The following is a 15,755-nucleotide window of genomic DNA, read 5'->3' on the forward strand; positions in this document are numbered from 1 at the left end:
CTTCAGATTTATACTGCACGTTCAAGTGTTGGGAGTCCTTGTGCTTAGCTCTCGAGCTTTTACTGCGTATTGCGTTTTTCAAAGCGTTTACTCTTATTTTTTCAATCAGTTCTAGCCTCAAGCTCCACCGATTCTTCTTCCGATTAACGGGAACCTGTTTCGGAAATGTTTACGCCCCTCAAGGGCGAATTTTCGTCGAATTCCACTTCTTGGATGATTCCGAAAGATCTCTGAGGCCTACACCGCGTTGGACATGGCCCAGGACAAAGGAGATTCGATGCCCTCTGGATCCAAGCTGTTTATGAACTGCCCAGGATGTGGACTGCAGAATGTCTTTAAGGAGGACGCACACTCCCGGTGCCTCTACTGGCTGCACGCCGATAAGTCGCACTTGGAGGAGGACTGTGCGTTCTGCAACATGTCCGTTCGGACCATGAAGGACCATCGTAAACGACTCACTGACTGGCTGGAGGCGAGTCCGCGGGCACCGGGAGCGCTGTTGGTTCGGGCTCCTCGCTGCCAGGCCGGGCACAATGCCACCGATGCAGTCAACCAAGAGCCAACGCTCCGGCTCGGTGAAAAGGAATACTGAGAACCCGGGTAAGCTTCAGGACAAACCCTGGTCGATCCCGACTGAGAAAGCCAAGGAGGGGGGGGGGGGGCGAGGCGGTGACCCTCTCCCCACGGTGAAGGCCTCAGACGCGTCCAAGGTCGTGAAGGCCCTGATTCACCCGTCTAAGGCCTCGATTGAGGGAGTTGTGGCGGCCCTGGCGAAGCCTTCGGGGGCGACCCCAGTGGAGACTACTTCCCGGGCCTAGAGTTTCCCTGCCACCCCGGAGGGAATCGTTTTTTCAGCCTATCAGAAAGACCCCCGTAAAACCCCAGGATGAGGAGGGGGGCACGGTAGCCCTAAAGGACTCGGATACCTCCTCTGAGGATGAGCTGTCTGGCGTCAAAGCTATCCTGGACAAGAAGTTAAAGGAAGTCAGGACCTACGGGAAGGATCCCGATGAGGCAGACGTAGAGAGTGATGGTGGAGCTGATGAGGAACGTCGGGCCATGGAGGAAACTGAGGACACCACGCCCCAGCCGACACTCCCGTCGCAGCTGATGCCTACTCCGCAGGACAATTCAGGAGCAATCTTGATGGCTTTGCACACCATGTGTACAGAGATAAGGACAAGGTTGCCCCCCCCCCCCCAGTGGACGTTCAAGCGGCACCTGGACGGTCGGGGAGCCCTCCGAACAAGCGGCGGCGATGCCATCCTCCCCCTCCCTTCCACCTCCAACCCCTCTGCCGAGGGACAAGACAGACGGAGACAGCAACGACGGGTACGGACGACGGTGGTGACGACTGAATGGATCTCCGATCGTCTCCCGCATGGGCATCCTTCCCGACGAAATTGGGTCCTTTCAGGCCATGATCTCCAGGGCCTCGGAGCTCTTCCAGCTGTGCCCCGAGGAACAGAAGAAACAAGGATTTCTTTACCAACGACGGGAAGCTAAGAGGAGAAACCGTACTCAGTCCCGCTGTTGGACGACATATGGGACGAAGGGCTGTCCCTCTTGAAGAACCCTTCCACGGCCCCTGTGAAGAGATACCGGTACGAGAAGTACCGGGTCCCGGACTCCGCTCCTATGTGCCTCAGGGCGCAACCGACCCCAGATTCAGCGGTCTCCTCGGCAGCCAAGAAGAAAGGGCTAGTGGCGATGGAATCATCTACCACTTCCCCGCCAGACGGCGAGGAGAAGAAGCTAGATGCCATTGGACATCGGTTCATATCGTTGGCGTCGACGAACATCAAGGCGGCCAACGCCCTCGCGAATGTGGCCCGCTAGGATAGGGAGCTGTGGTTCAAAATTGCTCCTATCCTGGACTTCCGGCCGACAAGAGGGCAAAAGCCTTGGAAATCCTGTAAGAGGGTGGGGTGGCTTCGGATCACGGTAGCCACGGACCTCGCCGATACCGGATTTCATCAGATGGGCAACATCGTTTGCCACCGTGGTTGGCTCAGGGCCACCGACTTCCGCCAGGACGTGCAGACCAGGGTACTGGACATGTCCTTCGACTGAAACAACCTGTTCGGCAAAGCAGTGGACGTGTCACTACAGGCCATCAAGGCGTGCACCGAGAGGGCCCGGGCCTTGGGCACTCTATCAGCGACGGCCGTCCTTTCGAACCCCCAGAGGCAAATCCTAAGGTGCCTCCAAATGATCTGGTGGCAGTTCCTCGTCGCAGGAATCTTAGAGGCTGCAGCAAGGCCATTGGATACCGTCGTCGCCAAAGGGCCCAGGGTGACGAGGCCTCCGTGCGAAACAGGACTGAACCGGCCGTGACGTTGGGCCCGCACTTGAGACCGGCTGGTGAACTTCATTGGCATGTGGCAGTCCATTTCCACAGACCGTTGGGTGCTAGATGCCCTGGCCCACAGGTACACGCTGGAGTTCCAAAGGAAGTGCCCCCGTTTCCCACCTGTGGCCAGGAAAGAAAACCACGTTCCACAGCTGCTTCTGGAGGTACGAGCCATGCTGAAAAAGGGCGCGATAGAACTCGTCCCAAAGAGGCTCCGGAGTATACTCGCGGTACTTCCTCGTCTGAAAGAAGACCGGCGGCCCATCCTAGACCTTCGCCGCCTCAACAAATACATCAAATCCCAGAAGTTCCGGATGGTTACCAGTGTTAAGCAGAATACTGTGCAGTTCCCTAAGGGAGCACTGCAAAAAGATTAAGACTACAGGAGTAAGCAGTAAACCCAATTGGTAGCAGTCTGCACCACCCAGATTTACCTGGTAGCTGTGGCTGAGCAGTCAGACCTCTCTCAAGAAGAGTAGGGCAGTATAGAGTATACACAGTAGGGCTAAAAACACAGTAGAGCAAACGAACACTGACCAGGGCTTTGTATCAAAAGTATATAATTATTTATTTAAACCCACTTTAGGCAATATACTAGCACTCCAAATAAAAAGCAAGTTAAAACACAGTCAGGTAAAGTATACACACCTCCCTTAATAACTATTAGACAAGTCAGAATTAAAACCCCACGATTTGTTAAACAGGTGTGAGCGCATAACCTGATGGCACTCCCAATAGTTCAGTTAAAGGGAGAGAAAAAGACAGAGCATAGAAATAAAACAGGTCCCAACACTTTTTAGGAGTTCTCAACAAGGGAATAAAGGCAGTATAGACTGTAGAGCCAAAGTTCATAGGCCAGGCCCACTTTAAAGGGAGCAAAGTGAAATGTGCCCAGGATCACATGGTTTAAATGCACTAAAAGTCTTTGCAGAATGTTCAAAAGAGGTTGGGGTGATTCAAGAAGGCAAAGTTAGAAGGTCTGGGGCCAACCCAGTTGGCAAGCCAAGGATTTAAGGGTCACCTTGGGCAAACCGAAGAAAGCGAGGCCAGGCAGGACACAGTACCTTAAACGGAGAGGAAGCTCCAGCGGTGGCAGTTGTTCCTGGAAGAGAGTTGCAGGGGAAGAGAGGATCTCGTTGAGGAGTCGTTGCACTGCACAGGGATGAAACCAGCTGCGTAGTTCGTCAATAAAAGGAGTGTTCCTTTTATTCGCGGACAAAGTGGTGAAGCTTGGCTATCCGGCCGCCGGGGTGCTTGGCACGGGCGATTCGACCAGGAGACGTCTTTGGAAGGCGAAAAGGGCGAACTGTTTGGTCCCACCAGCTCAGAGGAAGAAGACTCGTCCAGCAGAAGATCTTCTCTTGTCGTCGGGAAAGTGGTGAGGTCGTTGCAGCAGGGCTCCACTGGTGGTGTCGTCGTTGCAGATGGCTCAGCTTCTTCCCTCTTTGGATTCTTAGGTCCTGTGGCGACTTTTGAAGTTCCAGTCCCAAAGGCCCTGCTTTTATGCAGAAAAACACCCATTCATCAGCCTAGCTGTCAATCACACATGCCAAGTGGTGAGTCGGGCGGCTCACCACTGGGCCAACCAGAATAGAGTGCGACTTGGGTTGCCGAGGCAACGCAGTCCAGGGTGCCAATTCCCCCCTCCACCCTTCCTGTGGAACCCAGGCAGAGTGGCACCATTTGGAGGGCTTCTGTGGAGAAGCCCGCCAAACTAGTGGAAGAAAGGGTTCGATGTTAGGGAGAATTCTCTGTTAAGGCTAATTTCCCAAACCTAGTGAGTGCCCCAGCAGTTTTGCTGGATTTTTGGGGTTTATTTTTTTCTCCTGCTAAGAGTGAGACTCTTTTTCTCCCACTCTTAGACATGATTTGAGAATGTCCTTTGACTGTGAATGTGTTTTATGGGCTATGGGGTATTTTACTCCATAGGGTATCATCTGTTTTAATGTATGTGTTACAAAGCACCCTCAGTGCAGTAACACAGGGGTGTCATAGTGAACCCCAAACATAGACTCCATACCCTGGGACTGACTGTCTCCCAGGGCATGTAAACTCAGCATTGGCTTTACTAGCCTCAAATTGTGAACAGAACCAGTACATACCATCATATTGTTGAAGTACTGGTAGGGGTAATTTGTTTGCCCCTGGGTCTGTTTTCCAAGGGGGCACTCTCCAGTCCCCCTTGTCGAGTTTCTGGCTGGTGGCAGTGGATACCACGCAAAATATTCCACCGGAGTATTTCTTATGGGATTTTTCCATTGATTTTAAACGCACCACTTTTTGGTGCAATGTTAAAGATACTGCCGGGGTTATTTATTTAATATTTATTCCCCGGTTGGGTCTTTTTGCTAGGACTCAGTTTTAAAATGGCATTTGTGTTCGCCTCTGAAACTCTAACCCAAGTCGAGGCCTTTGTTCCACTTTTTGGCGGGCTTCTGCACAGAAGCCCTGCAAATGGTGCCACTCTGTCTGGGGTCTACAGGATGTGTGGGATGGGGGATTAGGCACCCTGGACTGAGTTGCCTTTGCAACTCAAGTCGCACTCTTGTGTGATTGGCCCAGTGGTGAGCCGCCCGGCTCACCACTTAGCATGTTTGAGTGACAGCTAGGCTGTTGAATGGGGGTTTTTCTGCATAAAAGCAGGGATTTAGGGACTGGAACTTTAAAAGTCGCCACAGGACCTAAAGAATCCGAAGAGGGGAGAAGCTGAGCCATATACGACGACGACACCACCGGTGGAGCCCTGCTGTACGAACTCACCACTTCCCCGACAACAGAGGAGATCTTCTTCCAGGAGAGTCTTCTTCCCTTTGAGCTGGTGGGACCAACCAGTTTGCCTTTTTCGCCTTCCAGGAAGTCTCGTGGTCGAATCGCCCGTGCCAAGCACCCCGGCGGCCGGATAGCCACGCTTCACCACTGACCGCGAATAAAAGGGTTGTTGTACCTTTTAATCGGAAACTCTGCGGCTGGTTTCTTCCTTGGCACTGCAACGACCTCCAGCTTTCTTCCTCGTCGAGATCATCTCTTCCTCTGGTCGAAGCCACGACTTACACCCACTGCCAGGACCAACTGCCCCCGCTGGAGCTTTCTCTCCATTTCAGTTACTGTGTCCCGCCTAGCCTCCCTTGCAACAGACTGTCCAAGGTGTCCCGTAAATCCTTGACTTTCCAATTGGGTTGGCCTCCAAACCTTCTAATTATATCTTTCTGAACTGATCCAACCTCTTTTGACATTTTCTGCAAAGACTTTGAGTGCATTTCCACTGTGTGATCTTGGGCACATTCCGCCTTGTTTTCTCCAAGAGGTGGGCCTGGCCTATGAACTTTGGCTCTACAGTAGACCCTGCCTTTCTTAACTTGCTGTGGTTTCTTAAGTGTTGGTACTGTGTTATTTCTCTCCCTTTTTAACAATTTATTGGAGTGCCATCTAAGGTTATGCGCTCACCTCTGTTTTGCTAATAAGTGGTGTCTTAACCTAGACTTGTCAAATAATCAACTAGGGAGGTGTATATACTTATAGTGACTGTGTTTGAACTTGCTTGATATATTAGTGCCAGTGTATTTTCATAAGTGTGTTTTAAATAAATAATTATATACTTTTAATACAAACGCTCTGGTCAGTGTTTGCTTATTCTACTGTATTTCTTTTGCCCTATTGTGTATACTCTATTTACTGCCTAACACTTCTTGAGAGAAGTCTGACTGCTCAGCCACAGCTACCAGGTAAATCTGGGTGGTGCAGACTGCTACCAATTGGGCTTACAGCTTACTCCTGTGGTCTTAAACTTTTTGCAGTGGTCCCTAAGGGAACTGCACAGGTTTCTGCCTAACACTCGACCTTGGTCAGAGTTACAGAGACGGACACAAACGCCATTTTAGAAAAGAGTTCTGGCAAAAAGACCCAACCAGGGATTTAATATTAAATAAACCGGTGGTATCTTAAACATTGCACCAAAAAGTGGTGCGTTTAAAATCGATGGGAAAATCCCATAGAGAATATTCCGGTGGAATATTTCGCGTGGTAACCACTGCCACCAGCCAGAAACTCGACAAGGGGGAACTGGACAGTGCCCCCTTGAAAACAGACCCAGGGGCAATATAATTAACCCCTTCCAGTACTTCCACAATATGATGCTTTGTACTGGTTCTGTTCACAATTTGACTAGTAAAGTCAATGGTGACTTTACGTGCCCTGGGAGACTGTAGTCCGTCCCAGGGTATGGAGTCTGTTTGGGGGTCACTATGACACCCCTGTGTTACTGCACTGAGGGTGCTGTGTAACACACCCATAAAAAAATAGATGATACCCTATGGAGTAGAAAGAAAACCCCATAGCCCATAAGCACACAGAGTCAAAGACACTCAAATCATGCCTAAGAGTGGGAGGAAAAGAGTCTCACTCTTAGCAGGAGAAAAAAACAACCCCAAAAATCCAGCAAAGCTGCTGGGGGACTCACTAGATTTGGGAAATTAGCCTTATAAGAGAATTTTCCCTAACAGTTACCCTTCAGCACGTGCAGGGACAGCTGGAGGAAGGCAACTTCCTATCGTCGCTGGACTTAGAGGATGCCTACTTCCACATCCCCATACATAAAGCACATAGAAAGTTCCTATGTTTCGTGGTCCAAGGGTGGCACTACCAGTTCAAGGCCCTGCCCTTCGGGTTGAAGTTGGTGCCAAGGGTCTTTACCAAGTGCCTGGCACCGCTGGTGGTGCGGCTGCACCTGCAGGGGATGCACGTATACCCCTACCTGGACTATTGGCTGATCCGAGCAAAGTCAAGAGAACTCGCCGTCGACCACTGTGAGAAAGGGGCGAACAACATGGAAGATGGCCCGGACTTATAGGCGGGTGCCGGGGACATAATGCCAGCAAGTATGCTGCACACGGATAACCTGGGACGGGGCAAGCTTCCACCACGGCTGCTGCCGCAAACAGCAGTAGCCGGACATGACATCCGATTCCCGAGGCCCCTGCTGTCGGCTACGCCGGGCTTGGTGAGGCAGGATTCACCCTCGCTGACACGGTCATGGCCGCCGCAGACGAACGGGAATGGATCACCCTCCGACTCGGAGGAGAACCAGCAAGGCACCGAGGACAACGACCTGGGCGCTGAATGCCGGAACGGCGCCGGAGGGAGAGGATACCCTCTGTACCTCCCCGCCCTGAATGACCCATACCGCTTTCGCTCACCTCTTGGTCCCGCGGCCAAGGCCTCCATGTCCGCCGCAGCTCCTGGAGAGAAGCCCAGGGAGAGGGGCCGGAGCCAGGAAGATGACGGATGGAAGAGGGGAGGGGCTGTGGTCCGGAGACAACTTTCCCTAGCAGGGAAGGGAAATGTGGAGGAACCTTGGGAACTGGGTGTTCTCCAGCATGGGGTCTGGCATGGATTCACATGCTCATGAATATTCCCCGTCGTCAGGCTGGGAATCCTTGTTAAAGAAAAAAAATCTGTATCGGTTTCGTTTCTGATCTGTCTTTCTTAGTAGTAACCAATTACTGGTCTCTGGGTCATACTGCCCCCAGCCAATGACTGCCCTCTCTCTAAGCCCCGCCCCTGGCAGCCAGCCTCAGATTTTTACTGCACGTTCAAGTGTTGGGAGTCCTCGTTGTATAGCTCTCAAGCTTTTACTGCGTTTTTTTGCGATTTTTCAAAGAGTTTAATCTCATTTTTTCCATCAATCGAGCCTCAAGCTCCACCGTTTCTACTTCCGATCAACGGGGACCCGTTTCAGAATTTTTCTACGCTCGTCAAGGGTGAAGTTTTCGTCGAGTTACGCTTCTTGGAGGATTCCAGAAGTTTCTGATGCCTACCCCGCGGACATGGCCCAGGAGAAAGGAAGCTCAACACCCGGATCCAAGCGGTTTAGGAACTGTCCTGGATGCGGATTACAGAATGTGTTCAAGGAGGACGAGCACTCGAGGTGCCTCTACTGCCTTCACGAGGACAAAACTCACGTGGAGAAGGACTGTGCGTTTTGCATGAACATGTCGGATCGGACTATGAGGGATCGTCAGACCCGTCTCAGCAACTGGCTGGAAGGCAAGAGCCCAGCAGGTGAGAAGAAGTCCAAGCGGTCTTCTAAGTCCTGTGAGGGCGCCCCAGCGATGGGGGCCCAACAGAAGGCAAAGCACTGCTAGTCCGCGGGCACCAGGAGCGCCGAACGGTCGTGCTTCTCGGCTGCCAGGCATGGCGCACCTTCACCGACGCCATCAACCACCTGGTTCGGGGATAGAGAAAATCCGAGAACACGGCTAAGCTTCTGGAGAGGCCCCGGTCGATCTCGAAGGAACTGGCCGAAGGGGAGCGAGGCAGTGACCCGCCTCCTAAGTTGAAGGCCTCAAGCGCGCCCAAGGTGGTGAAGGCCTTGATTCAACCCGCCAAGGCCTCTATTGAGGGAGTCGCTGCAGCCATGGCGAAGCCTGTGGAGGCTACCCCAGTGGAGGAGACCTTGGGGCCCAGAGTTTCCCTGCCTCCGCGCAGGGAATCCTCTTTTAAGCCCATCGAGAAGACTCCAGTGAAGACCCCGGTGGAAAAAGAGGGGGGCGGTGGTCGATACGAACACAGCCTCCGAGGAGGAGCTGGTCGAAGTCCAAGAGGGACTCGACAAGAATTTGGAAGAGACCCGGTCCCACGGGAGGGATCCTGACGAGGGGGACGACGAGAGCAAGGGTGTCGACGACGAGGCTCCTGTGGAGGGGGAGCAACCGTCACAGCCCGAGCCACATGACAACTCGGCGGCCATTTTGACAGCAATCCAAGCGTTATCCACGGAGATAAGGACGAGATTGCCCCTACCCCCGATGGGCGACCCAACTGTCCGTTGGGGAGCCCTCTAAACAAGAGGAGGAGGATTCATCCAGCCCCGCCCTTTCAGCCCTCACGGCGCTCTCAGCCTTTGTCTCCTTCCCCGGTCCCGTGTTATGACACGGGAACAGATACGGCCATGACGGGGACAGATGACGGCGGTGACGACGGGACTGAGCTCCCGTTGCCGATTGCTCGGGCATCCCCGCCCAAAGAAATTGGCTCCTTCCACGCCATGATTGCCAGGGTGTCCGAGCTTTTCCAGCTCTTCCTCGAAGAAAAGAACTAAGGCTTCCTCTACCAACGGCGCGAGGCCAGGAGGAAGACGGTCCTGGCAGTGCCTTTGCTGGATGACATCTGGGACAAGGGACTTGCTCTCCTGAAGAATCCATCCACGACGCCTGCCAAGAGGGACCGGTATGAGTGGTAGAACCGGGTCCCCGACGGTGCCCCTTTGTGCCTTAGAGCACAACCGACCCTGGATTCGGTCGTCTCGGCATCGGCCAAGAAGAAAGCGGGGGGAGGGCATCAGCTTCAACTTCCCTGCGGGACGGCGAGGGAAAGAAACTAGATGCCATGGGACGAGTCATCTAGTCTGTGGCGAAGACGATTAAGGCGGCCAACGCCCTAGCGATTGTGGCCCGCTACGACAGGGAGTTGTGGTACAAGATCGCCCCCCTGTTGGACTTCCTCTGGGACGACAATAGGGCAGAGGCTCTGGCGATCCTACCGGAGGGTGAGGTGGCGTCTGACCACGCCATAACGGTGACCATGACCATTGCCGGCACCAGTTTCTGCCAGTTGGGCAACAGCGTTTGCCTTCGATGGTGGAGGTGGCTCAAGGTGACGTATTTCTGCCAAGACGTACAAGCCAAAGTTTTGGACATGCCCTTCGACGGGAACAATCTGTTTGGGAAGACGGTGGATGAGTCCCTTCAGACGGCTCGGGCCTTGGGAGTTCTGCCGCGACGACGGCTGCCCTTTCGGAACTCCGGAGGCAAGCAAGGTGCCTCCAAAGGGTTCGGCGGCGGCTCCTCGACATACCGTCAGACGGCCCGTTCCTCGTCGCAAGAAGCCTACAGGGGACGAGTCAAGTCAGGGGGATCTCGCTGTCGTCGCCAGGGAGGCCAAGGCGGCAAGGCCGCCGCCAAGCAAGACTGAACCGGCCGTTGCGTCGGGCCCCCGCTGAAGCACCCCGGTGGGAGGCCGGCTGACGAAGTTAATCAGCATGTGGGAGTCCATCTCCAACGACCATTGGGTGCTGGATGCCCTGGCCCACGGCACACTCTGGAATTTCTAAAGAGGTGCCCCTGCATTCCTCCCATGGCCAGGAAGGAAAATCACGTCCCTCAACTGCTGTTGGAGGTAAGGGCGATGCTCAAGAAGGGAGCCATGGAGCTTGTCCCAAAGAGGCTCCTGGTCTCCAGAGTATACTCAAGATACTTCCTCGTCAGAAAGAAGACAGGAGGATGGTGTCCCATCCTGGACCTGCGTCGGCTAAACAAATACATCAAGGCACAGAAGTTCTGGATGTTCACCCTCCAGCACGTGCTGGACCAGCTGGAGGAAGGAGACTTCCTATCGTCGTTGGATTTGGAGGATGCATACTTTCACATCCCCATCCTAAAAAGACACTGAATGTTTCTCAGGCTCGTAGTCCAAGGGCGGCACTACCAGTTCAAGGCCCTCCCATTCGGATTGAAGTCGGCGCACAGGGTATTCACCAAATGCATAGCTCCAGTGGCGGCGCGGCTGCGCCTGCAGGGGATCCACGTCTACCCCTACCTGGACGATTGACTCCGAGTAGGAACAAGGGAACTCGCCGTCGAATACACAGCGAAGACCGTCCGACTGCTCACGGACCTGGGATTCTCCATCTTCCCCAAATCCCACCTGGTTCCATTGCAGGTCGCACTTTCTGGGAGCCAAGCTCGATACGGTAGCATGACTGGCCTCGCTGTCGGAGGAAAGGGCGAAGGCCATCCTGGGCAAGGTGCACGGACGTGGCCAGGGTGAGGGCCATCAAGTCCCTTCTCGGGATGATGTCCTCTTGCATCGATCGGGCGCGCCTGTGCAGGCTTCGGATGCGTCCTCTACATGAGTTCCTCGACGCCCGTTGGATACAAGCGGCGGGCAGTTTCGAGGACAAGATCTCGCTCGACGAGGGCTTCCGCCAAGCAATTTAGTGGTGGGGCACCCGCGCGCTTCTCGCGGCGAGCACAGACTTTCAGACCCCAGTACACCAAGTGATGGTGACGACGGATGCCTCCCTGGAGGGTTGGGGAGCGCACACCGGAGATCTTCACGCAAGAGGCCTTTGGCTCCCGGAGAAGAGGCCGCTCCTCATCAACATACTGGAGCTACGGGCGGTGGTCTGGGCCCTCAGATGGTTCCTCCTGTCCCTCAAGGGCAAGGTGGTGAGGATCTTCACCGACAACACTACCACGATTTTCTACATCTGGAAATGGGGAGGAACCAGATCCCCAGCCCTATCCAAGGAGGCCCAGGATTTGTGGCACTGGGCCGTCGCCCAGGGGATGTTTCTGGTACCCTTCACCTGGCAGGAATAAAAAAACACCATCGCCGACTCACTCAGCAGGGAGCTGCGCTCGTGCCACGAGTGGGAACTACGCCAGGATCAAGTGGATCGACTGTTCTTTTCGATGGGGCAAACCACAGATCGACCTGTTCGCCATGACGACCAACTCCAAGTGCCAGAGTTTCGCCAGCAGGTTTCCCCAGCCGAGGAGCATGGGCGATGCTTTCTCGTTCCCCTGGGACGGCCTGTTCCTGTATGCGTTCCCTCCGTTGCCGTTGCTGCTCCGACTCATCAACCAACTCAAGAGGTCCCGGTGCAGGATGATCCTCGTCGCACCGGCGTGGCCGAGACAGATCTGGTTTTCGGACCTTCTGGACTTGTCAGCATCCCCACTGATCAAACTGTCGACGGATGCAGATCTTCTCTCCAGAGAAGGAGGTGCCATCCTTCATCACGACCCGGTGTCGCTGAACTTGCAGGCCTGGCTCCTGCAACACTAGAGTTTGGAGGGTACGAAAGCCCGGTGGACTGCAAAGAAGTCCTTGCAAAGGCCAGGGCGTTCTCAAGTGCTATGGACACAGTGGAAGAGGTTCTCTGTCTGGTGCCGTGCCCAGAAGATTAACCCTCTACGGATTATGGCCCCTCAAGTGCTACCATACCCTGTGTCGCTGGCCAAGGCGGGACTGGCACATGCTTCCATCAAGATACACCTGGCAGCGATTTCACGATACACCAGAACTACAGGACGTCCATCCCTGTGGTCTCATCGCCTGGTGAAGGAATTTATGAAAGCAATGTTCCGATCGTTCCTGCCGGTGAAGGCTCCGGTCCCGGCGTGGGAGCTCAACGTGGTTCTGACCAGGCTCATGGGGGTGCCATTCGAGCCTCTGCCTTCGGCACCGTTGAAGTTCCTGTCGTGGAAGACAGCATTTCTTGTGGCCATTACCTGCGCACGACGGGTGGGAGAGATCCTGGCCCTATACTGCAAGCCTCCATACTTGACTTTTCACGAAACGAGAGTGGTCCTGAGGACGCACCCCTCCTTCATGCCCAAGGTGCCGTCGGACTTTCACCTCAACAAGCCCTTGGTGTTACCAGTTTTTTCCCCGTAGCCTTTGTCACCGGCCGAGAGGACTTTGCACTCGCTGGATGTAGCTAGAGCGCTGAAGTTCTACGTGGACCGCACAAAGAGTTTTCGGACGACTTCACAGCCGTTTGTGAATTTTGGACCTGTAAATCAAGGGTAGGCTCTCTCGAAGGCTTCCATTTCCAAATGGCTCTCCGGCTGCATCATGCACTGTCACCGGTTGGCAAACCGACCGTTGCCCGGCCGTCCGAGAGCCCACTCGACCAGAGCGATCGCTGCTACCACGGCATTCTTGTCTGGTGTGCCCCTACTGGACATCGGCAGGGCTGCTACGTGGAGGTCGACGCACACCTTCACAAGATTCTACTGCGTCGACCGGGATTCCAGGGAGGAGTCCAGAGTCGGCCAGGCAGTGCTGCGCAACTGTTCGCTTAAGGTGAGCCTGGTGAGGAGGTAAGAGTGTCTTTATGTTGAGTTTATGTAATGCTTAATGTTGAGCCTATGCACAGCATGTGAATCTAAGCAGATATAAGCATCAGAAATACGATTACGGTGGGTAATGTATCCCATTCATGAGCATGTGAATCCATGCCAGACACCATGCTGGAGAAGGAACAAGTTACTTACCTGTAACTGTTGTTCTCCAGCGTGGGTCTGGCATGGATTCACATGCGAACCCTCCCTCCTACCCCTCTGAGGCTCTTCACTTGGTCATACTGCCACTTTACATGCTACCAAATCTGAGGATGGCTGCCAGGGGCGGGGTTTAGGGAGAGGGGAGTCATTGGCTGGGGGCAGTATGACCCAGAGACCAGTGATTGGTTACTACTAAGAAAGACAGATCAGAAACAAAACTGATACTGATTTTTTTCTTTACCGAGGATTCCCAGCCTGACGACAGGGAATATTCATGAGCATGTGAATCCATGCTAGACCCATGCTGGAGAACAACAGTTACAGGTAAGTAACTTGTTCCAACTCTGGGCTGGAGGGTGTGGCTCCCACCTGTTGGCTGGCACATCTGGGGAGGAGGTGGAGACGGCTGCCCTCGTTTTAAGGGGGGGGAATCTATAATCGACAGCCTATCGGGGTGGAGGACCCAGGAGGCACTCATGATTGGTGTGGAGCGGAGCCTATCCCCTGGTATATAAGGAATAACGGAAATCCCCTTCTTTGTGTTACTTGTAGAGTGCAGGAGAGGAGATAAGGTGAATGGTGGGCCTATTCTGACTCATCTGAATAGAAGGAGACTACTGATGAGCAGACTAGCCCCAAGGCTTTGAGAGTAGTGACGAAACTACCTCCAAGCCGGACATTGTTTATTAAGAAAGAGACAAGGATATTTCTCTGCATAAAGGAAATAAAGTATTATTTGAGCATTGACACCGTCTTCTGTCATCCATCTCACAACCACACATCGAAGACCGTCCTCCTGCTCAAAGAACTGGGATTCTCAATCAACTTTGCGAAGTCCCACGTGGTACCGTCGCAGGACGCCCTGTTCCTAGGAGCTAGACTCTGCACAGTGGCACGGTTGGCTTTGCCGTCCGAGTTAAGGACGGAGGCCATCCTGGGCAAGGTGCAACGGCTGTTGACCATGGAAGTGGCCAGGGTGAGGTCCATCAAGTCCCTGCTCGGCATGATGTCATCATGCATCAATCTCCTGCTTCTGTTCAGGCTACGGATACGGCCACTGCAGGAGTTCCTCGACGCCCTTTGGATGCAAGCGCCGGGAAGCTTTGAAGACAAGATCACCCTCAACAAGACTTTCCATCAAGCGATCCGGTGGTGGGTATGGACTTCCAGACCTCAGCGCACCTAGAAACGGTGACTACGGACACCTCCCTGGAGGGGTGGGGAGCGCACACCGTAGATCTCCACGCAAGAGGCATTTTGGCTTCCGGAGGAGAGGTCCCTGCACATCAATGTCCTGGTGCTCTGGGCCGTGTTCTGGGCCCTCAGGTCCTTCCTTCTGTCTCTCAAGGGCAAAGTGGTACGGGTCTTCACAGACAACACAACCACGATGTTCTACATCCGGAAGCAGGGGGGCACCAGATCCCAGTCCTATCCAATGAAGCGCAGGGTCAGTGCCACTGGGCCGTCGCCCAGGGGATGTTCCTGGTACCTTTTCATCTGGCAGGATTAAAGAATACCTTGGGAGCTTCGGCAGGATCAAGTGGATCTCCTATTCGGACGGTGGGGCAATCCCCAGATCGATCTGTTCGCGATGGCGACGAACACCAAGTGCCGGATGTTTGCCAGCAGGTTTCCCCAACCAGGGAGCATGAGTGATACATTCTCCTTCCCCTGGGATGGCCTGTTCCTATATGCGTTCCCGCCGTTGCAAATTAATAAATAACTATGCCTTGTTTTCAGAAAGGCCAATGGCTGAAACACGTGCCATCTAAAGGTCACCATACTATGGAATATCTGAAGAGAACTACACTATGAAATAAATAGTGATGTTTAATATAATGATTAATATAATGATTTGGCACCTGTCTTTAATGGAGTCTCGTGAACATTGTTATGCCAGGAGTACTCCCCCCACCTAGTGCCACCATTTATGGGTGAGTAGGAGAAGGGGGGGACCAGATGGAGTCCATAGGTCAGGGGAGGGGACAGAAAAGAGGATATCAGTAAAAGTCTCTCTAGAAGTAGCATTGACATAGGCATGGTTTGGATAGTGCAGGAGACCTTTTTTCCCTTCCAGACTTTGTGGGAGAGGTGATAGAGCAGCAGTTGGAGGAGAGGGAGGAGAGGGAGGAGGAAGAGGGGGGGAGAGGAGAGGGGAGGAGAGAGGTGGTCTGGCATGAGCACACCTAAATTCAAATTTGCAATACAGTACTAAATGGTAGATTACCATAAATCTAACCAAATAAATCAATGGAAATAGAGGTGCAGCCAGCCACACCCCCTGTGTGCTCTGTTATGTTGTTAAATTTTGCAGGCTTCATAGATCTTCTGTT

The 15,755-nt window shown here is 53.6% G+C and overlaps 1 protein-coding gene across 3 annotated transcripts in view; it reads left to right on the forward strand.

The window, feature by feature from the left end:
- The window catches only part of USP19 (ubiquitin specific peptidase 19), a 1,845,650-nt gene that overhangs the window by 586,533 nt on the left and 1,243,362 nt on the right, over positions 1–15,755 (forward strand). The window lies entirely within an intron of this gene.

This window comes from Ambystoma mexicanum, chromosome 2p (genome assembly GCF_040938575.1).
Source record: "Ambystoma mexicanum isolate Mex_15411 chromosome 2p, UKY_AmexF1_1, whole genome shotgun sequence".
Lineage (NCBI taxonomy): Eukaryota > Metazoa > Chordata > Amphibia > Caudata > Ambystomatidae > Ambystoma > Ambystoma mexicanum.